Below are 13927 nucleotides of genomic sequence, written 5' to 3'. Positions count from 1 at the left end.
CAAATATCGAAACCTTTTGTTTTCGGCTGAATGTCTCCCTAAATCAACTCCATAATTTCAGTTTTTTTTTCCTTCAGCTTAATGTTAATCTGCTAAAAATCAGTCCTTTAATTTTGTGTTTTCCATCCTAGCTTGGGACTTATCTCAACAGCTGCATTGATCAGTTCACGCGGGGTTAAAATAATTTGTGGCTCATCCAATCATCTAATATGATCTATCCTCTCTAGGAAATACTAGATGACAATGACATGTTCCCTATAATTGCTCTTGTTACAATTAGTGTCCTTTTCCAATGACTTAAATTATGTTCTTTTAATTGTTTTTTTGTTTTATTACTTTTGTAGTCTCTTTCACTCAACTAATGGATGGTTCTACAACAATTAGTAGTAGGGGTGAAAATATTGCAAGCATTGGAGCTACTCCAGGATATGATCCAAGCAAAGACCCAGCAAGGAAGGCCTAATCAAATGACCCTGGGTGGAAGTATGGGTATTGGGCAGATCTAATAAACAAGAATGTTGTTAAATGCACCGTTTGTGGCAAAGAAATGAGCTGTGGAATTAAAAGATTGAAGCAACATTTGGTGGATGGATATGGAGACGTTACTAAGTGCACCAAGACGAATGATGCTATTTCTCAAGTGATGAATGCAGCTCTAAATAAAAAGAAGAAACAGATTACAGAAGTATTGGATGATGATGATGGTGATGATGCTATAGAAGTTGGAGGGCAAATACAATCAAAAGATACACTAGAAGGACAATCCCAGACTCCTACAGCTGCTAGGGTGGCTCCTAGCTTTGGGACAATTGCTAAGAAAAGAAAGGTTACTCAGCCTCAAGTAAGGGGTCCCATGGATGACGGACTTCTGAGCAAGTAGTCAATGAGAGGCATAATAGTAGTTCTACTCAGACTACTATAGAGATCCGTTTTAGGACACCAGAACAAAAAGCCAGAGCTGATTATCACATTGCTAAGTGGATGTATCAGCAAGGTATCCCATTCAACGCTATAAATGCAAGGACCTTTGAGGTGATGTGTGAGTCTATTGCACAATATGGTCCTGGATATATTTCACCTTTATATCATCAAGTGAGAGTGCCATTGTTAAGAAATGTTGTGAATGAAACTGCAGAGATGAAGAAACAATATGAAGAGTATTGGAAGCAGTATGGGTGCACTCTTATGTCTGATGGATGGACGGATAAACGGGGAAGGCACTTAATTAATTTTCTCGTTAACTGTCCAGATGGGACTTATTTCATGGGATCTGTTGATGTATCTAGTATGGTTCAAAGTACACAAATATTATTTGAATTGCTTGAGAGAAAAATTGATACGATTGGTGAGGATTATGTCATTCAAGTTGTGACTGACAATGCTTCAAATTATAAGTTGGCCGGTAAAAAACTTATGGAAAAGAGAAGAAAGCTATACTGGACTCCTTGTGCAGCCTATTGCCTAGACTTGATGTTGGAGGATATAAGTAGTCTGAAAGACTTTAAGAATGTGATAGGTAAGGCAAAAAAACATAATCACCTTCATTTACAGGCACACACGTCTTCTTAATGCAATGAGGAAAAGTATTGGACAAAAGGATCTTGTGAGAGCCGCAGTTACTAGATTTGCAACTGCTTGTTTGACATGTTCGAGCTTAGTTAAGCATAAGGATGCATTGAAGCATTTGTTTGTTTTTTATGAGTGGAAGGGTTCTAGTTTGTCAAAGACAGAGGCTGGAAAGAAAGTGGAAGAAACGGTGTTTGTTGTACCATTTTGGAACACTTTGGAAGATTTTATAGAGCATCGAAGCCACTTATATTGTTTTGAGGATTGTTGATGGTGATGAGAGGCCTGCCATGGCTGAGGTTTATGTTGCTATGGAAGAGGCAAAAATGAAAATACATGAACATTTAGCACATAAAGAACGACTGTGGAAGAAAATTATAAATATTATTGTCAAGCGTTGGGAGTGTCAGATGAAGCGTCCATTGTATGGAGCCGTACTATTTCTTAATTCCGGAAAATTTTTCATGTTCAAGGAAAGTGAAGATGGCCAACTGATTGCCAATCTACACATCTCATTGATTGATGTCATGACCAGACTAGTGGTTGACCCTGCTATACAAGATAAGATAACTTTGCAAATTGATGATTATAGCTATTCAAAGGGTTCTTTCAGGAGGGATATGGCAATTAGACAACGGACAACCATAAATCCAGTAACTTAGTATTTTAAGTTTGTACCTACTTTGTATGCTACTATATTTGTGATGTATTACTATTAATTCAGTTTTTTTATAGTTACTTGGTGGAGTACAAATGGAGGTCGTGCTTGTGAGCTTTCAATGCTTGCACGAAGCATACTAGGCCTTTGTTGCTCTTCTTCGAGTTGCGAGCGCAACTGGAGCACATTTGAGTTTGTAAGTATTAACTTACATGATTACATTTACATTTAATTTATTTTTTAGACTTCTTTTTCACTTTTGTTATGTCTTTTATTGAAAAATGACTTTTTTGCTCTCTCTTGTTTATGAATTCAGATTCATACCAAAAAGAGGAATAGACTAGAACATTCTCGTTTGAATGATCTAGTCTATGTTCAATACAACAGCTGCCTCCAAGAAAGGTTTCAACAAAGACGTGAGCTGGAAGGCAAAGAAAAAAAATATGATCCACTAATTCTTGATGAGCTGGATTGGTCTAGTGAGTAGTTGGTTACCCAGCCAGTGGAAGATCTAGTCCATCCCAATGATGATCTCACGTGGGACGATGTTGGTAGAGCAATGGGGGCATCGATTGAAGCCCCCATCCGACCAAGGAGAACTCAAGCATCAACTTCTAGAATCGATTTGACATATTCACACCGTGGACGTGGTAGAGGGAGAGGTAGCTCAAGGAGGACTGAAGTTGAGGATGACTCTGAACCAGATGAAGACGAGGAAGAAGAGGAAGATGATGTGAATGACGACGAGAATGTCGTAGATGGCTATGATGGTGCCGAAGAGCCACGACAAGAAAATCTGCCAAATATAGATCTTTTAGACGAATATGATAATGAATTAGTTTTGGATATTATGGATTGTTTAAACTTTGAACTTTAAACTTTGATCATTGAAGATTAGTTAAGGTTATCTATATTTGGTTGATTACTTGGCTTTAAACTTTATAACTTTAAACTTTGATCTTTGATTACTATATTCGGTTATCTATCATTTAAATTATTTTTTTACTTTTGAATACATAATTTCCTCTCCTCGTTCATCAAATTCATATATATTAATATATTACTATTACTTTGTTCAGGTTGCTTTGCTCCAAATCATACACGCTGAAGAAAGACTATTGCTATCAAGCTTCAGTAAACAGGTTAGCCTATCATTTGATTTTTCAACTTTATTATCAGAAGACTATTGCTTTCAATTATTTGATAGGCTAATCCATGTTTTCATATTATCATATACACTAATGGATATTACACTTTCATGAATTAAACCATAGTAGATTAGTAGTACACTTTCATGTTGATTTTTTATGAAATAGGGTATATAGTATAGCATACTAAATGGCATTAAAAATAGAGAAAATAAAAAATAAAACATGGACGACATGATCGCCATGGCATTGCCCTGGCGGGCGACATGTCGATATATCGTCGTGACACCCCTCCACTGACTTAGATCGCCGTGACGACGCGACAACTATGGTTAAGAAAACAATACAAGGCTGCTTTTCACCTTAAAAATGTGATGCATACTGCTACAGGCATATCACATAAATAGATTTATTTTAGTAGAAATAAGCCTTGAGTTGGGTTACATATGTGTTGGGCCTTTGGTCCAAAGGGTTTTCATTACAATAAGCCACTTTAACAAGCCTATAATGTGGATAAGAGTTCAAAACACGAGATTAGTCAAGTAGGATGTGTTTAGTCCAAATTCGTGATCAATCTTTCTTGTCCTTTTTATGTCTGAAGTTAGTTGAGTCAAATCCTGGAGTTATTAGGTAATCTAGTTGGATAGTTTCTGTTACGGTTTTAGAGTCTTAGGTTGAGTAGAATATCAAATACATGTAGGCTTTTGATATTCCAAATAATAGTTTGAGTTCCAAATCAGTTCACGAGTATTAGAGGGTCAAAGTTTATCAATTCTGTATATAGACGTAATGGCTTATGGCCTAACCCACGAATTTTCGACTAATATTATTGTTTTCTTCTAGATTTGGTTGTGTGGACTCACAGTGCTTTTAGGTGGATTCTTGAGATACTTGGTAGATTCCAACGGTGCTCACAGGTGGATTCCTACCTCCATCTTTTCAATGTCTTTCCTTACCTCTCCCATTCTCAGGTATGTTCCATCACTTTCTCCAAAGTTTGTAGCTGATGCAGTTAGGACATTAATCCCATATGGAGGCCAATGGGCAAGCTTAGAGGCCCATAGGGTGCTGGTGGCATTCCAATATGATGAAATTGACCTGTGGGCATGGTTCGAGAACTAGGTGTCGAACCTAGTTTCGATCAAGCTAAAAACCGAGTTGGACCGAGATCTCAGCGAGTTGGTGCACCTTTTTATTTTTTGAACTCATTTGATGGTTTTGGTGGGTTTTTGACCAAATTTGGGGTCATGAAACTTGGCATATAGCCTACTTTGGGTTATTTAAACACAATGACTATCAGATTTTCCAAAATCAGTCAAAATAGGAGTTTGACTTAATAGGAAACCAGGACAGACAGTTCTTTATGCTAGAAACCAGGATAAGCACTTAGTTGTGTTCAATTACTTAGGATATTATTCATAAATAAGCAAATACCCCCTACTTGAATCCAATAAAAATAGTTACAAAATCAAATTCCAAAAGGATAAAAAATCAACCCCCTATTCAAGAACAAAACTAGATTTTCGACGGCAGGTGCAATTTTCAACTTTTAAATCTGATTTATATTGAAGGAATTATGTTTTGGTCAACCCTTATTTGGTGTGCGCGAATGTTGTCAAAATCGCTCTGAATGAAAATATTTATTTAGACATTAAAACAAATTAATATTTTACCGCACTTTTGGTTTTTAGCAATGTTTTATCAGATTAAGATTTATGGAATTTTTAGATTTGAAAAAACCCCCAGCATTTAAAGTTGAAAAATGCACCTACCTTCGAAAATCCAGTTTTGTTCTTGAACTGGGGGGGTTGACTTTTTATCCGTATTAAATATATTATTAACTATTTTTATTGGATTCAAATATAGGTGGTATGTATGTATACTAAGGTTGGCATAAATAAGTGTCTGTATAACTGAGATCTCAACGAAACAATGCATTCCTCTTATTTCGCCTCTACTCTCGTCTCACATTTCCAAAAAAGCGAGATCTCGGCGAGTTTTTGTTCCATGCATTTGGGTAGTCATATATTATAGATTGGTCCTTTTATTTTTTGGGGTTTCATTGTAATAAGCTAATTATAAGCTCATAGAGTGGGGATAAAGTTAGTAAACGGGATTAGTAGTTAAGTAGTTGGGTTAGATTAGGATTCTTATGATGTAGTTCAAAGAAAGAAGAGAAGAGGGGCCAGCAAGCCTAGTCATCAAGCAGCCCAGTTGGGCCTTCCCTTGTGGTTAAGCTGATTCACTAAAGGGGCCAGACTGAAGCTCATCAGTATGAAGTCCATGTGTGGGACCTATTTACTGGCTTCTAGGTCAATTTATATTTCTATTGTTTAATGTAAACAGGATCCACTACATATGTGTACCTTTTACTTAGAAGTTTCTATTTTCTTATGTTCCTTATAGAAGTAGGATATTACTCTTTATAATGTAAGAGGCCTTAGGGCTAAGCCATGATTTTATTGTTGAATGAGAGCTTGGTTGTTTAGCCATGAATGCTATGAGATGTAGTAAGAGGTGAGAGAATCCTATTAGGTTAGTGAGAGACTTACCAATGCCATAGGTAGGCGATCTCAGGGTTCGGAAACCTTGTTTGGTTCAATTATGGGCGCATCCAATTAACAAATAGCTCAGATTTAAGAACCAATGGCAATCTTGTAATTAGTTTCAAGTTTAGGACCACAAGTGAATAGACATAAGGGTTGGGGTTCAACTGAAAACAATTGATTGAAGATGGGGGGTATTTCTGGTAATAACAATGAGAGAATAAACTTTGAAAATTAATTTAAAAGAAGAGGGCATGTTTACAAATTTAGAAGAAGTCTCATCTTCTTCAACCCACAATACATAACAGGCCACCGGTAAGAAGGAACCATTTTTAAAAAGGGATCTCTTCCTTAAGAAGTCTAATGGAGTTAATACTTTGGATACTAAGTCGCACTACCTACGCCATATTAAATCCAACAAGATTTAATTCCAGAAAGCTAGCAACCAAAAGGTTAACTCTAAAATACTTTTGTAAAGCAGAAGTCCAGATCTAGGTTAGGATTAAAATCCACTACAGAAGATGATAAAGGAAGAAACGTTCTTATGGTTTAGGTCGCATATGGGAGGCGATCCTTCGTTGCAAATCTCAGGCTCCATGAACAACTTGAGAGAGTTCAATCAAATCTCCTGCGGTTTAATAAGTTCGACAATAACAGGGTAAGGTAAGAACAGTGTACAAAAAGAAGAGAGGATGGAGAAATCAAACCAGTTGTGAAGGTTCGATGACCTTGCTGGAACTGGCCCCCTTGAGTGGTGGAGAACTACTAAGAAGAATCTTCAGTATGAAGGCAAAGCTCCTATTAATTGGGCAGAGATGAAGGAAGACCTGAGTAGAAAATATTTACCACGAGCATTCAGAGCTCAACGACAAGGTCAAATAAATTCTCTTTGACAACACCACCACCAAAAGGCCTTCAAATCTGAAGACAACTTGAAGCTTCTGTCAATGAGATTCAGTCTGCAAGTTGATGAGTGTTGGAAATCTGACATCACCAGTGTTAAATCATCGGCTGAATACAAATTTACATTGCCAAAGGAAATTGACAGAGCACAAGTTGAAGATAAAGCTGAAGGGCTCACAATGAGTTGTGATTGATAAGGAAGAGATAGTGCTACAAGCTTCAAAGATGGAAGGTCAACATGTGGAAGATCCCACTGAAGAGGTCTATGTTGAAGAAGTCAAAGTAGACAAAGCCGAAACAACAGAAGACGACGAGGTGGTTGAGAACACTCCACAGGAAATCATTTGTATTCAAGATGTTGTTTTTGAAGAGGTACAACTTGTGCCTCAAGTCCTAGGTGAGAAGGTTACCAATGTTGAAGACCCTATGAATACAACATTCACGGTTAATATTGATTCAAAGGTCCAGCACATAGAGTTTGTTATGCCACCATGGTTTTTTGAAGAGGAAGCTCCAACGCCTTGAAGACTACATCCCTAAAGTCTACAAGCATACAAGCATCCAAAATTCTGCTTGGGAATAGTCAAAGGTGCTACTCACAAGTTGTTTCCCCCTCATCATTGCAAAATTCGAGGACAAATTTTTTCAAGCAGGGGAGAGTTGATGCAGATTCATCACAAAAATGGGCTTATTTTAATAGGAATAAGTCTAGGGTTGGAATATATACATGTTGGGCCTTTGATCCCATGGGTTTTCTATGTAATAGAACAATTTTATAGGCCTAAAATATGGGTAATTAGGTTGCATACGGGATTAGATGTTTTAGTATATTTAGTTTTATTGTCATGTTTTTAATGTTTTAAATTGAACCGGTTAGTTTTATTTTCATTTTTTAATGTTTTAAATTGAACCAGTTCAAAGCTGGTTTGAACCAGTGGTTCAATTTAAGTGATTTTAGTAGTTTGTCTTTTAATTGTTTAGTTGGGTTGGATTAGGACTCTATTTTGAGTCTATTTCAGTTTCCTAGGCAGTTTAAGTTACCTAATAGGTTAAGGATTGGGTTAGGCCTTTCCTTTTTAGTGTAGGAATCTAATTTTGAGTCTTTTATATAAGGTTGTAAGGGGGCAAAGTATTGAATACGAATTTGATTAATAAAAAATAATCTCTACTTGCTGCCTTTGCTGCTGTTGCCTTGCTCTATTGAGTGCTGCCTTGTGAATAATATCAAGGTGAAGGGACTGGTGGATCTCCAGTTGACTCCTTGCATCTTGTAGATCGGGAGGACCTGTTTATTGTCTTCAAGTTGCTGCCATTGAAGACCTGTAACTCCAAGTAAGTAGTTACTGTTATTAGCCATTCCTCTTCTTCTTCTAATCCTCTAAACCTAGCCCCATCGATCCTCACTGCCAACACTCAAACCCTAGATCCATTAGAACTCTAAAACCTGCAATTATTCTTCTTCCCTTCTAGGTCACATGGAAGGTGATTTTTGCAAGAATTCTGTGCAGCCAAATCTAACCGTTAGAACTTGCTAAAATTTTGATTGAATCTTCCTCAAACCCTAAGAGAGACTTGATCCAAATTTCAGTATCATCCACCCAGCTGATTGTCTGAAATTACACTTTTACCCCTCTCTCCTATCTCTACTAGGAAACCTCCATAACTCCAGATTTAACCATCTGATTTAGTTGTAACTTTCAGCATTTATTCCCCTCCACCCTACCCATACTCGACCTAACTATTAATCCCATTCAACTGCCTGATTTTTTGCTATTATAAACCCTATATTCCGTCATCTTCCACCTTTTAAAACCCTAACCCTAGTTGCTGCCCAAATCCATCTAACCAATTTCTACCCATCCAATACCTAGTTCATTAGACTCCCTTACACCTGCCTAGAGTTACCATATAAGATACCTATCTATTACCCTAACCCTAACCCTAAAATTGACCTAACACTTTAAATCTGCCTCCATCGAATCATCAGCTCAACAGGTCCTGGTTGTCTGGCTCCTAGTAGGTCTCCTACCTATCTAGGACTACATTACCAAGCCCAATGCTTCCCTTTCACTTTTCCTAACCCACCCAAAACAGTCAGTAAAATAATCTTTCTGAATCATGCGCATGTCTATTTCTCTCTTTGCTTTTAATTCTTTTTGCTATAATTTCTAAACTGCAAACCTGTACTTTATTGCATGATAGAACAGACACTTCATTAATTCTGGTTAGTCAGTGACAGCATTGAGTCATCATTAACTCCTGTTATTACTGCCATCAATCTTCCTGTTATTACTGCCATCAATCTACTGTTTTAGCTCTTAAGATTCAAATCAGTTTTGACTTCAAAATCCAGATCTAATTTCAAGAATCCTAGTGCTATTCAAACTCTTTTTTTTTTGGGCGAATAATGATTCATTACCAAAACCTCAGAGGGGATAGGCAGGACAAAAAAGGGGGGAATACTCAGGGAAAAGGAGGTAGAACTATACAAGCCTCGGCCCTAGGAAATCGGGTCAAGAGGCCAGAGAAGAGATACATCCAAACCCAAGATACAACAATATGCCTGTTCCTTGGGGACTCTAAAAGCAGACTATGGGGAAGCACGTGAAGCCTAGAGCTGACATCAAAGAAGATGGCTTTCCAAATCAAGTCAATGAAACAGGAGCTGAAAGTACATCTTCAAAGATTCTGCTCCATCCAAATGTGCGAGATAGCGACCCCAAACACGAGCTTGCCGGTGGTGTCACAGATAGAACTACCTGAAAAGGTCACATCAAGCCAAAGCCACTCCCGAGCAAAGGGTAGGGGTCTTCTACTACGGGGCCAAATGGAGTCAAGGGCTTTCTTCAAAATAGTGGAGGCTAAGGGGCAAGAAAAGAAAAGGTCTTTGCTGTCCTCAATAACATTCCAGCAAAGTATACAGGAGGGGTTGACGGTGATATGGCAGTGAAGGAGAAATGATTGGGTGGGGAGGCATAGTTTAAAGGTTCTCCAAACGTTGAAGCTATTGTGGGGGATGTGACCTTTAAACCAAACTAGTTTGTGCCAAGGAACTGAGGGGGCATGGAGCCTAACAAAATCCAAAGCAGAGCTGGTACTAGAAAACCCATTCTTGGAGGGGAGCCAAATGACCTTGTCCGAATGAGAGCGGTGGGGAGTGGGGAGTGGGGAGGGGGGAGGGGGAAGGCAGAAGGGGGACTGGGGGAGACCAGGCGCCAAGGGAGATGATTGAGGAGAGTGGAGCAGATTTAGGAATCCCAGAAGAGTAAACCGGGTGGGGGAACCTACAAGATTGTATAGGACTCCTAGGGGATGCCAGGAATCAAGCCAGAGGGAAGTGGCGGTCCAAGCTCCCATCGGCGATTACAGTAGAGGTGGCACTAAGGGCTAGGGGGCAGAGAAGAAGGATTTTATGCCAGACCCAAAAAAGGGTCTGCAGGTTGGGGAACAGTCCAAACGGAGTCATTTTTTAGGAGGTAGGAGTAGACCTAGTTGACCCAAATTAAGTCATGCTTAATGGAGAGTTTCAAAATTAACTTGAGAATTCCCGCAATATTGAAGTCACGAATTTTGCGGAGGCCAAGACCTCCTTTCAATTTGGGGAGGCAGGTGTCTGCCCAGCTAATCGGGTGGAGGAATTTGGAGGCTCCTTTTCCTTTCCAAAGGAAAGCGCAGAATAGGGATTCCATGGCTTTGATAGTGGATTTTGGTAACCCATTGATGCCACACCAGTAGATGTAGGAGGATAGGAGCTTACCCTTCTAGAGTTGAAGTCTTTTATGAATAAGGTCAAGCATAGGGGTACAGTAATGACCAGTCAATATGGCAGGGATCAAGGTTCGAGAACTCGCAAGATCTCGCCGAGATCTCACTGAGTTTCTCGGATTTTCGAAATCTCGAGACGAGATTGCCTGCGAGTCTCAAAAGTGCAATATCTTGGCGAGATCTCGGCGAGATCTCGGTTGGATCTTGGATCTCGGTTTCGACCCATTATTTTAACCCACCTACCACTTAAATACCTTACCTAATTGGACAAAACTCGACATATCTCGACGAGATCTCGGATCTTGGGTCCAGATCTCGGGTTGACCCAAAGTTGAGGCTTCGAGTTGAAAAAAAAAAAATGCACCAACTCGGCGAGATCTCAACTCGTCTCGGTTTTTCCAAGAGTCGAGTTGGCACCGAGACCCGAGTTTTAGTACCTTGGCAGGGATAAGCGGGCGAGCAAGTTACATAACTGGAAGGGACCCAAGGGAGAACCCCGTCAAGCGGAGTAAAGTGTCCCTATCAGTATCTGAGACTCCACATAGGAAGAGTTGGGATTTGAGGAGATTAATACGAAGACCCGAGAGCCCTTCGAAGAGCTGCAAGGAGGACATAATGGAGGAGATGGAAGAGGGGGGAGCCTTCCAGAAAATCATGAGATCATCAGCGAAGGCAAGATGAGTCAAGTTAAGATTCTTGCACTTGGGGATAGGGGAGATGAGGTGTTGGTTAATTTTTGATTGGATACTCCTAGAGAAGAGAGACTCATATCTCAATTAACCAATTTGGATTTATGCTAGGTAGATCCACGACAGAAGCTATCTACTTATTGAGAAGGCTCATGGAAAGATATAGAGATAGCAAGAAGGATCTCCATATGATCTTTATTGATCTGAAAAAGAAAAGTTTGCCATGGTCTGGGGAATCGGTTGCTACTAGTAGGAGCCTTTCATGGGCTTCCCTACTATTAGGAATTGGGCCTACTATCATTACTCGAAGCCAGCTAAAGGTTCATACCGAAGTTTGGCAACCCAAAGGCGTAGTAGCGGGTGGAAAGATCTGTAGCCACCTAGAAGCGATTCTTGTTCTCAGTGGGAATCAGACACGTACGTGAACTGGTTGTTCAGGAATTAAAGACGTTAGACGCAACACTCCGTACTCACACAAGTAAGCAAGTAAGCCTATGACCAAGTCCATAGAGATCTAATCCAACATGTTTTAGTGAGAAGAGGGGTATCCAGTAAATATGTGGATGTCATTAAAGATATTTATGAGGGCATGGTAACTAGTGTGAGATCTATGGGAGGAAAGGGCAAGTTATTCCCAATTACGATTGGGTTACATCAGGGTTCAGCCTTAAGTCCTTACCTTTTTGCGCTTATCATGGACAATATAACCAAGGGCATTCAAGATGAAGTCCCATGGTGTACGCTCTTCGTCGATAATATCGTTTTGGGGGATGAGACAAAAGAACGGATTAACTCTAAGTTAGAGCTTTGGAGGTCAAATGAAAGATGAATGAAGGCACAGTCCAACACGTCGGGAGAGTCTCAACTAACTGGGGTCTACGACATGAATCCTTGCCCTCTAATAGGCTTTGTTCGAGGTCATACTTGGTACAAGACCTAGACTATGCATGTCCTTCATCACCACTTCTCCTATGGTCATTTTAAGAGACAAGAGGCTTTAAGATTAGTGGAACGAAAACGGAGTATATGATGTGTAATTTTAGTAACACTATGATGGATATTGATACGGTGCGAATTGAGGAAAAAGAGATATCGCAAAGTGACTATTTTAGATATATGGGGTCAAACTTTAATAAAGAAGGTGATATAGAAGATGTTTCACAAAATTGGAATGGATGAAGTGGAGGAGTACGTCTAGAGTGTTGTGTGACCAACAAATTCCTTCAAAGCTTGAGGAAAAGTTCTATAGGATTGTTGTTCGACCGACCATGATGTATGGGGCAGAATGTTGGGCAGTTAAGAAGTGACATTGATAAGCTTTGTGTAGCAGAGATGAAGATGTTAAGATAGATGTGTAGAAAAACAAGGATAAAGTATAGAATGAACGTATAAGAGCGGCTTGAGAGTTGCCCCGATCAATGACAAGCTCTGAGAGAGGTGTTTAAGGTGGTATGGTTATATCCAACGGAGGCCTAGAGATGCCCCAGTAAGGAGTGATGTGATCTCGATTGAAGGAGCTAAAGGAGCTAGAGGCAGACCTAAAATGACCATAGGAGAAGTGGTAAGGAAGGACATGCATAGTATAGGTCTTGTACCAAGTATGACCTCGGACGAAGCCTATTGGAGGGAAAGGATCCATTTCGCAGACCCCAATTAGCTGAGACGCTCCCAACTTGTTGGGTTATGCCCCTTGCCTTTTATTATCTTCCATCATTCACCTTTCAATTTTCTATTTATTTCCCCTCTTTCATTTGTCTTTTTTCCTTTTTCATTTCTCATCTCTTTCCCCATCCCTCTTGTCCCATCTTTTCTTTCCCTTTTTGGTTAGAACTTTGTTTTCTCTACTTTGTTTTGTTTCGATCCATGTAGCTGATCCCATTAAGTTGAGATAAGGCTGAGTTTGTTGTTGTTGTACTCCTAGAGGTTCTGGGCAAGGGAGAAGAGAAAAGGAGAAGGGGGGCATCCTTGCCGGATTCCAACTTTGGAAGGAAAAAATCCAGCAGGGGAGCCATTAACAATAACCGAGAAGAAAGGGGAGGATATGTAGTAGTGGATCCAATGGACGAAAACAAGGGAAAGGACATTTGAGTCGAGACATCACAGATGAAATCCCACCACAGAGAGTCAAATGCTTTGTGGATGTCGATTTTCATGAGGGCAGCAGGGGAATGAGATTTACAATTGAAGCCCTGGACAATTTCCAAACAGAGAAGAATGTTGTCAGCAATGCTTCTGCCGGAAATGAAGGCTGATTGATTGGGGCCAACTAAGGAAGGCACCACAAGCTGAAGCCTGTTTGCCAAGATTTTGGCAATGAATTTGTAGAGGAGATTGCATAGGGAGATAGGCCTGAAGTCAGATAAGGAAGAAGCCCCTTCCTTTTTGGGGATTAGACTCAAAAAGGTCTGATTGATTGGGGCTAACTAAGGAAGGGACCATAAGCTAAAGCCTGTTTTCCAGGATTTTGGCAATGAATTTGTAGAGGAGATTGCATAGGGAGATAGGCCTGAAGTCAGATAAGAGGCCCCTTCCTTTGTGGGGATTATACTCAGAAAGGTCCGATTGATTCTCAGGAGCTGGCTGGGATTACAGAAGAAGCTACGAATAGCTTTGTGAGGTCTTCTTTGGTGATGTCCCAGCTACCGGAGAAGA

General features: G+C 39.8%; 1 protein-coding gene and 1 long non-coding RNA gene across 2 annotated transcripts in view; one reads left to right on the top strand and one right to left on the bottom strand.

Moving 5' to 3' along the window:
- LOC122665093 (uncharacterized protein At1g51745) overlaps positions 1-13927 on the bottom strand; it is a 48984-nt gene that overhangs the window by 6790 nt on the left and 28267 nt on the right. The window lies entirely within an intron of this gene.
- LOC122665095 lies at positions 1154-12840 on the top strand. Its single transcript, XR_006333430.1, has 3 exons — positions 1154-1297; positions 1611-1615; positions 12829-12840. It is a non-coding gene; the product is annotated as an uncharacterized LOC122665095 (long non-coding RNA).

The sequence above is a fragment of the Telopea speciosissima genome, chromosome 6 (genome assembly GCF_018873765.1).
Source record: "Telopea speciosissima isolate NSW1024214 ecotype Mountain lineage chromosome 6, Tspe_v1, whole genome shotgun sequence".
NCBI classification, from domain to species: domain Eukaryota; kingdom Viridiplantae; phylum Streptophyta; class Magnoliopsida; order Proteales; family Proteaceae; genus Telopea; species Telopea speciosissima.
The sequence above is the reverse complement of the archived record's forward strand: the minus strand, read 5'-3'. Positions and strand labels throughout refer to the sequence as shown.